Raw genomic sequence first — 9,724 nt, 5'->3', positions numbered from 1 at the left:
TACGAATTACTGTCTTCGAAATGAGCCAATTTCTGGAAAATTAATTTTTCTGATGCGTTTTTAGTACAGCAATTTTTTGAATTTTTCTGGCTCTGCCCCTTGGACCCCGCCAGGGGCTGCCGCCCCTGGGACCCCGCTACCGGGGGCTGCCGCCCCCGGACCCCCGCAAAGATCGTAAAACGCAATGACTAAATCAAAAACCCAGATCATGAAAATAAAATTAAAGAATTTCTTACATGGATTAAAGCCGATTTCTTCATCAATTGACGAAATTTGAATGATAGAAACACTTATCAACGCTCGAATCGAACGAATCGAGTGATTATCTCCAAAATCACATGAAAAACGAGATTTTTTTTTATGAAATTAAACTGGGTTTTCTTCAAAAAAAAGCTGAAGAAGAAGTTGATCGGGTTCTGAATCATTGATTGGTGATGAAAATCGCATTATAATGTAGTGATTATTGAGATAGAAAGTGAAGAAATAGTTGAAGATGGTGGGTTTTGAAAATGGTGGGTTTTTGAATTTACTGGGTTTTGAAAAAGGAAGAAGAAGGAGTTAGATTGACTAAAATACCCTTTCTCTTTATTTTAAAATTTGCCACATGTCATAATCCTATGGCTTCCTATCCTTCCTAGCGAAAATTAACTTCCTATTTGATCTTTTCCCTTATTAATAATTATAAAAGAAATTTAAAAGATGCCATAGATAATTAAATAATTGGAAAAGACATTAAAAATATACTATAAATAATTGAAAAGGATAAGACCATGCGTAGTGGTGTATTTTTGGGCGTGTTTTGAGAAGAAAACGCCAACGCCACAACCACGCCCATATATGGCCCCCGTGGGCGTTTTTTGACAAAATTTGCTTTTGGCGTTGTATTTTCCCCGCCCAACTTCATTTTTGTATCCAATCACCTTCATTTTCCTTTTTGTATAACCAATCAGATTTTTTGATGTTTTTTTATTTTAATTTATTACAAACATAATGACCCACAATTTCCACATCCCCACCACACCTATTTTAAAAAACGTCCCATAATGCCTCATTGCTGACTGAGCTGCCACATAACGCAAAACGCTCAAAGATGGGGTGTTAACCACTAAAGATAGTCTAAATAAATACAGTTGTAACACATTATAATTTTGGAATCATTTATTAGAATAAGGATACGCCAGTTGTTAAGATGAATTTGAAACAGAATAAGGATAAGCCGGTTATTAAGATGAATTTGAAACAGTTAATTGACATTCAAATGGGTAATTGTTTACTACATACGTCCATAAATGGTATATCCCATGCTTGTGTACCTAGTGGATAATGAATAATGTGTACCTAACGAGAGTGAGATTTGGTATGAAACACGACCTAATTTAATAGGTATGATACTGAATTGCCATTACCCAACTCAATGTCATCCCTAAAAATGTTGGTTCAGAATACATATGTGGTGTATTCTTTTTTTTTCTTTTTTTTTAACGACAAATTTGGATCACTGGAGTATCATCGTGCCAACAGCGGTGCTATCAGTGAAACCACCTGATCATATTTATCTCCACTAGACATAATGCCTATAAAAATTAGGATTAGGTTCAAGAGTGAACGCTAGTGTAGTTTGCGAACTAATCCTGGCCATACATGTGTGTAAATCAATGGCCAGGATTTGATGATGAAATACACTAGTGTATTTTACGATTTGATGATGAAATTCTAGCCATCCACGTGTGTAAATCAATGGCCAAGATTTATTCACTCAGTTTACAAATACAGGTGTTCACTCTAGTACCCCACCCATGCCTATGAACCAATTCTGATAACTGGTGTATTCTACAACTAGAAATTAAGAATTAGAATTCTGCATATCACATATTGTGATGTATTTACCATAAAAATCTAGGAATTTTTGTTCAATAAAAAAGGTTTTTATTTCTTTAGAAAAAAAAATGCAACACAGTAAGCCTCGGTTTTATTTTACCTTTTTTTTACTCTTAAAAACAATCATTATTTGAATATTCTAATTAAGATGGTTAAGATTGAAATCTTACTATGAATCTTTGTTATTTTGTAAAATTGTAAGATCGAATCACGATAGTAAAATTATATTCAAATTTATTAGTCTCTTGCATATGTATTGCATATAAAGAACAAGTAAATTTTATTGAAGATTTAACGTTTAAAATCGATGATACACTTATTGATTTTATTTATAGATCGGAGTTATTGATTGTTTTCTTTAATAACAATACACAAAAATTTAACAACAATACACATAAATACTACAAGATCACGTGTAGAGTTATACCTAGCATTGTAAATAAAGTTTGAGAGATTTGGTAGAGATAATCAACGTTAATAAATGGATACTTCATCACAACTATGTAGCTAGTGATAAAAAGAATAAAATGACTTATAATTTTTGACATTTTTTTTCTGATATATATTTGGATATTTGATTACGTTATAAGTTAGGTCTCAATTTGTTGAGGCCAAAATACCAACCTAGAACTTTAAAATCTCATTAAAGTTTTTTGTGTGATAATTGTGTTTTCTATATATACAAACCAAATGTTATATATCATCACAAGCTAAAAGTAGGTTTTTTCTTTTATTTTTTTTGTGCTTTAAGAAGCTTTAAGAAACTCTAAAATTAGGGCTTTAGAAAACGTTCATTAAAAAATAAGAACGTATAAAGTTCTTGTTGCTACAAAGATCCTGTTAGACTTGGAGCTTTATAAAGTGTTGGCGAGGATGAACGTCAAGCTCAAATTATCACCTTCAAGATTGCACAACTAGCAACAATTACCAAAGCGTTAGTTGCGCCACGATCAGCAAGAGCTTTACAGGTCCACATGTATCTCATGATCGGATTTCAAAGTGAGAGTAAGCATCGCTATATAAGATAATAGATGAGAGGAAGAGAACAACGTATGGTTCAAAAAAGACATTATAATTTGTATTGTTTATGATGTTGACTAGTTTATTAACTCTATGTGTTTTTAGCCTGTAAACCTTTGTTTTGGAAAAAGACAAGTTTAAAAAAAGTAGGCATAATCTATTTGCAAGTATAATATTCAACAAAATAAATATTAACCCTGTTTTACAAACACTACATTACAAATCTCAAACTCCCAAATATGTCCCAAATATATAAACATGTTGTAACATTTCGCAATTATTATATTATTCGTTTCTGTGTTTTTCGTATTCAATCATTGTAATCTGAGATTTATGATCATAATGAAATTCATTTTATTTATTTATTTTTTTCTCTCTCAATAATTGTTCAATCAAACATAGGTGTTATTCATATAATTATCAAGACACGTTTAAATCATTCGAAAACCGACTTATGCTGTGTAAATTCGATATCCGAGACCGAAACAATCAACTATTGTGTCATACTATGTTTATAAATTATGCTGGAAACTCAAATTTATACAAATAACAAAAAAATGCATAAAACAAACAAGCCCATGACATTAGACCCAAAATAAATAAATATATATATATATATATATATTAATGGTCCAATTTTCGACTTTCCAATTTTCTTTCACCACCTTAAATCCTAATCTCTCACCTATAAATACCAAACTCATTCCACCACTTTTCTTTGTCATTTCTCAAATAATTCTTCCCTCTTGAAAGTGAGTTCCATCTCCTTTCACTTTCTTCTATTTTTTTTTGTTTTTCTTTGTGTTTTCATACTTCCTCATATTGGAGAAATCCTTATGGAATGTCACCAAATGTTTACCATGGTAAACAAAGATGACACATCACCAAAATCAGGACCAATCTTTGGTTTTCTTTTACATGTTTTTTTTAATATTTAATTATGTCATTTCCATCTTACATTACTAACCATGATCAATTATTAAAATGACTAACTTAATATTGTCTAACTCTTTATTATATGTCTAACATTACTATTGGGTCAAAACGGAGAATGATGTTATCAATTACGCCGATGTTATTTAGTGTCTTTATTGTTTGGTAAATGTTGGCGTTTTTATTTGTAATAGTCGGATATTTTAGTGACTTTAGTAGGTTTTCCAAGCAAGAGGCAGCTTGCTTGGAAAACAAGGCTCGGGGGGCTATAAATAGATTACTACCCCTCACTTGGAGGGTGTGCATTTGTGAGTCACCACCCCGGGGGAGCTCACCCGGGGTGGATCATTATCCTTTGTATTTGGTCGTCACTATCAATCAAAATATCTTTGTTCCAATCCTTAAAGTTTTCATTTTTCTTGTTTATTATCTATTGTTCATGGCTCGAATCACCCGTCTCCATATTTTGTACCGAACCGAGACTGAAATCGGATCGTTTCGGACCTATCAATTACTAACCATGCTAACTTCTTTAACCATGCTAATAAACACTAACATTTTATTCATGCTACTAAACACTAACCCCTTTAGTTTTGTTTCTAACACATTTAATCTTACAATTTAATTTTGGTCAATTGATTTATTTATTCTTGCAATTAATTATTATTATTATTATTACCAAAATCATTCATGCCACTAACCCCTTTAATTTTGTCTTGCAATTTAATTTTAGTAAATTCATTCATTTATTCTTGCAATTAATTATTATTATTACCAAAGTCATTATGGAATAAAGATATATATATATATATATATATAGGGTCAGAATTTAGAGAAAACGCTCAAAAGTGTGAGAACGGAGAGAACGCTTATGGATCGTCAGATCAAAACAATCTATGGACTAGATGACGCGGTGGCATTTTCGTAAATAAAATCACTTTTATTAATCTGGCGCGCTTCATTAAGGGTAAAAGGGTCTTTTGACTTAACATAAAACGCCAAACTCACGCTATTAAAATCCGCCTCAACACAAATAGCACACGTCATCATAGTATAACGCCATAGATATAAAACGCCAAACTTGGTTTTTAACCGATAAAGCTGAACAAACAGTACTAAAACGACGGAACTTTATTACTAGCATTTACTGCAATAAAAATCACGCCAAAAACTTCCTATATAAACAAACCCTCAGAATTACTAAAATCCAAACCAAAACCACAAAAACCTATATTTTCCTCTACACCATTCATCTTATAAACGCCAAAAAAACCAAAATATCAAAGATTCAAATCCATGTTTCTTTGATATACACAGTTTTCTCAATAAACTTTCACTCTATGCAATGAGCAAGATTGTTAGTGCATGCATCTCTCGACTTTGTCTTGTATCGATCTTAGTCTTAGAAGGCTAGATCAGGGCACATTGTACGAGATTTCCCATGAAAGTTGATTTCACATATATGGACATGTCACTATGTGGGAAATCAGAAAGTTGATTTCACATATATGGACATGTCACTATCTAGGAAATCAGAATTATGTCACTTTGTGGGAAATCAGAAATTTGTCCGTATGTGGGAAATCAGGAGGGTGATTTCGCTTTTATGGACATCATGTCCATATGAGCGAAATCTTGCTACTATAAATACTCCAAGAATGAAATCATTTTAAACAGTTCTTGTTTACGGATACCGAGGTGCTGCCGGTCTTCCAATTGAATGTAAACACTGTAATATTAATCAAAAGTGTGATTTAAGTGAATTGCCAGCTATTTCTACGCCAGTTACTTGTTTTCCGCACCTGCAATTGATCAAAACTCCTCTGATAGACTCGTTCGGGTCAGAATACGATCTTACAAGTGGTATCAGAGCTTCAGGAGGAGGAGTTCTGTAGAGATTAGCTGAATTTCATCTAAATTTCTTACTTCTACACCTTCTTTCATCATTGCAGAAAGATTTACCGGTCGAAATTCGCTCAAAATTTCACAGATTGTGTATAATTGGACATAGACAAATCCCTGAAAGTTTGACACTGAAATTCGGACTAAAAATGGACCAAATTACCCCCGAGTTGATTTCGCTCATACGGACATTCTGTAATTTCGCTCATATGGACACCTGATTTCGCTCATAGGGCCACCCAAAACCCTGATTTCACTCAAAGTTACACCTATTTCGCTCATAATGTCCTTCTGATTTCACTCTAAGGTCCACAAAACCCTAATTTCGCTCATTAGGCCCATACAAGTCCCTGATTTCGCTCATAAGGTCCCTACATGTCCCTGATTTCGCTCATAAGGTCCCTACAGGTCCCTGATTTCGCTCATAAGGTCCCTACAGGTCCCTGATTTCGCTCCTAAGTCAATCCAGAACTCTGATTTTGTTCCACAGCTGATTATTGGTTAATTTCGCTCCAAGGGATTAAAACGTGATTCCGCTCAAATTACTTTGGGATTCCGCTCTAAATAGTCGGTCATGCATATTAAGGTCCAATGAGAATTTATATGTCATAAGTGTTGTCGGCCATTTGCTTAAAAAGTTGTATGAGTGCATGTGAAATTGAATTGCCATATTGATAGTTGTCAGTAGTGTTCTCGGCCCAAGGTCACTTTAAACAAAAGGTCCAATAAGATTGTGTTTAACATTTGAACTTGTCGGCCATCATTAGCTCACATTTTAAAAGTGGTAACAATTCATTAAAAGAATCGGTCCAATAGAGAAATGTTGATGGCCCAAATTAATATGTCAGGTCATTAGTAATCGGCCCAATCAAGTTGTATTGATCCTTTATACTTGCATGTGACCATTCAAGTGTATGTCAGACTAACCAATTGAAAGGCCCATGTGTTGATTGTGTTGTTCGAGAGAATTGAGGTCCAATTAAAATTTGCTTAAAAAAAAGGAAGGTTTTCGAGGTTCATTAAAAGCTAGCATGTGATTCTTTGTCGGCTCATTATATCATCAGCTCATGTGATCATCTAGGTCCAATCAAAGTTTTTTTTTGAGAAATTGTCGGCATTGATTAGATATGTCAGTTTGGATGGATTGAAAGTCAAGGTTCATTGCATCAAGGTCATACGGTTGAAAGCAGTTCAATCAAATCGCTTGAAACAGTTCAGGTTGTGTCCTTGTGAACCAAGTCAATTGAGAGTGAACTCAGTTTGCACGTAGTGGGTCAGGTTGTTTGATTTTGATCCAGGTCATAGCAGTCCGCACAGTTTGTCAAACTTCAGTCCGCACAGAATATTCACCAGTTCGAGTACCAGTCTTATTCTGTTAATTGATAAGTCTTTAAACTAATTGTGTTTTGTTTGTTTGTGTGTCTGAAGGTGATACAGGTGTTTACGAGGTGAACCAGTTAGTTTGAAAGCTTGTTTGAAAAATTCTTCGATACCGAAAACATGGAAAACGAATTCTATAAAATTGTCAGTAAAAATTCATTATTAAAGAAAGAATTTGAGTTGTTTACAAGTGTGCCAGGTGAATCTACAAAAACTATCATCGAGAGATACTGTCATCTTGTGCGTACCATGTCTCAGTTGAAAATTACTAAAACTCCAGCAGAATGGGTTGAAAAGTTAGCTGATGCTTTACCTCAGAAAGAATGGGGTACATATCTCATGATGTTAAAGAATACAGGAGTGTTTAGTAGATTGTCAATTCATTGAAAAACTTGAAGAACAAATTGATAACAGTGATGATGATGAGAAAAGTCAAGATGAAGAATCTGTTTCATCTGAAAACAGTTCATCGGAGACAAGTGATGATGATGAGGAGATTGAACAGATAAACCTTGGAAAAACGCATTTATCTTCTGACAGATTTGAATTTTATTTTGCAGATAAATTGAAGAAACTCAAAGAGAGAAAAGCTGCAAAAGAGATAAAAGAAACCAAGATTGTTGAGAAGATAGTTGAAGTTGAAAAGATAGTGGAAGTTGAGAAGATTGTGGAGGTCGAGAAGATTGTTGAAGTCACAAAACCATGTCTCACATGTTCGGAATCTTGCAAACAGTGTGAAGAAAAAGATGAGAGGTTTAGTGAGTTAGAAAAGTTGAAAGAACGGTTGTTGTTTGATGTAAAGAATTTGAAAAAGTCATATGATGTATTGAACAGAACTGTGAATAGTCTGGAGAAGACTAACTCTGAAAGAGAGAAAGCTTTGAAGATGATGAATGCTACCATGATGTCAAAGCAGAAAGAGATAAATTTCTACATTGAAGAATGTGCAAAATGGAAGAAAGAGTTGGACAGCAAAGCAGCTGAGAATGAAAGAATCAGACGTTTGCTGCGAAGTTATGCAAGTTGTGACTACATAATCGATAGAATTTATCCAACTGTTGAAGGATTTGAGGTGTTTAAAGGTGAAGAAACGAAGTCAAAGAAGAAGAAGGATACTGGTAAGAAACAGGGTGTCTGGTATAATAAGTGTCCGCCTTCGATTTGGGAAGGGTACTCACCTAGAAAACCTAACGAGGAAGAACTAAAACAGGCGGTCAGTATTAAGTTAGAATCCGAGATAACCGATGTTTTACCGGACAATATTGACGTCACGTTCACAGCGTCCGACACAGATCATGAGTCCGAATTGATAAAAAGAGTGGTCGATCAGGTGTTGGATAAGGATGAGGAGTCAGAGTCTAAATCCGTGTCCGAAAGTTCGTGTCAATCAGTCGGGAGTTCGAGTTCGTCCGAAAAGAGTTCAAAATCGTCGGGAACACGGGTTTATAGTAAAGAATTTTTGCTATCAAAATCTAATTTGAATGATGAAACATTTGAAGTTGTGTATACTTTGAATGATTCGGACAAATTATATTTTGATAAAGAGTTTCCAATAAGAGGTGTCAAAACTGAATTCATAAAAAAGGTTTTCAAACTAACAGATATTAATATTTCTGAAATAAAAGATGAAAATCTTACAAGAAAACCAAGACCTTACACCTCAAGAGTGCAATTCTGGTTCTGGTTTTCAAAAGAAACCAAACCAAAATCGTAGCTACAAAAAGAAAGGCTTAGGTTTTATTCCACCTGAAAACTATAAAAATGAAAAATTTTCTAAAAATACAAAATTTGTTTCAGGTCCATCCGCTGAAGAGGAGAAGAAGAGCTCATTCTGGAGACAAACAAATCAAGAATTCCTAGCTGAGAAAAAGCAGAATGAAGTTCAGAGAACAGAAACAAGAACCTGTTTTAGATGCAATGAAGTTGGACACATTGCATGGAATTGTCCTAAATCAACCAAGACAAAACAGAGAGTTTCTAGAAAACTGAAAGAAGTTATTGTTGATAAAACCGGACCACCAACTGAAAAATTTAAAGTTTTCAAAAATTCAACATTTGAAGTTGGTGAATGTTCGAAGAGATTTTACAGGCGAAGTGTGAAACTTGACAACCAAAAATGGGTTGTTAAGAAATATGAAGTAAAATCTGGCGATGAATCTGATTCCACAAAATCAGAGGAGCCACAATTTGATGAGAGTGATGAAAACTCAGTTCCTTCAATGGATGATGAGAACTTTCCACCATTGAGGATTGTGAATTTTAAAAGAAAAGATGGAAAGGCTGAAATCTCAAATCAAGTTTATTCTGAAAAGGATAATTTTGATGTTGAGAAAGCATTTATTGGGAAAGTAAAGAAGATTTTCGGGAAAATGGTCGATGGGAAGGTGAAAGGGGTAAAAGACTTTTACGCTAAAAAGAAAGCAACTTATGCCCCAACAAAATCTGAATTGAAATCACCCAAGGCTACTCAGGCTTGGGTGGACATTTTCTTTGAGTAAAATCCTAACTTGCCGGAGATCCCAAGTTTGTAATCGTGGATTAGGAATCGGTATCTTTCATGGTTAATAAGGTTGTGTTGAAAATGTTTGAAATTGTTAAAATTTTACAGGTT

This window comes from Helianthus annuus, chromosome 4, assembly GCF_002127325.2.
Source record: "Helianthus annuus cultivar XRQ/B chromosome 4, HanXRQr2.0-SUNRISE, whole genome shotgun sequence".
Taxonomy (NCBI): Eukaryota; Viridiplantae; Streptophyta; class Magnoliopsida; order Asterales; family Asteraceae; genus Helianthus; species Helianthus annuus.
This window is presented reverse-complemented; position numbering follows the sequence as displayed.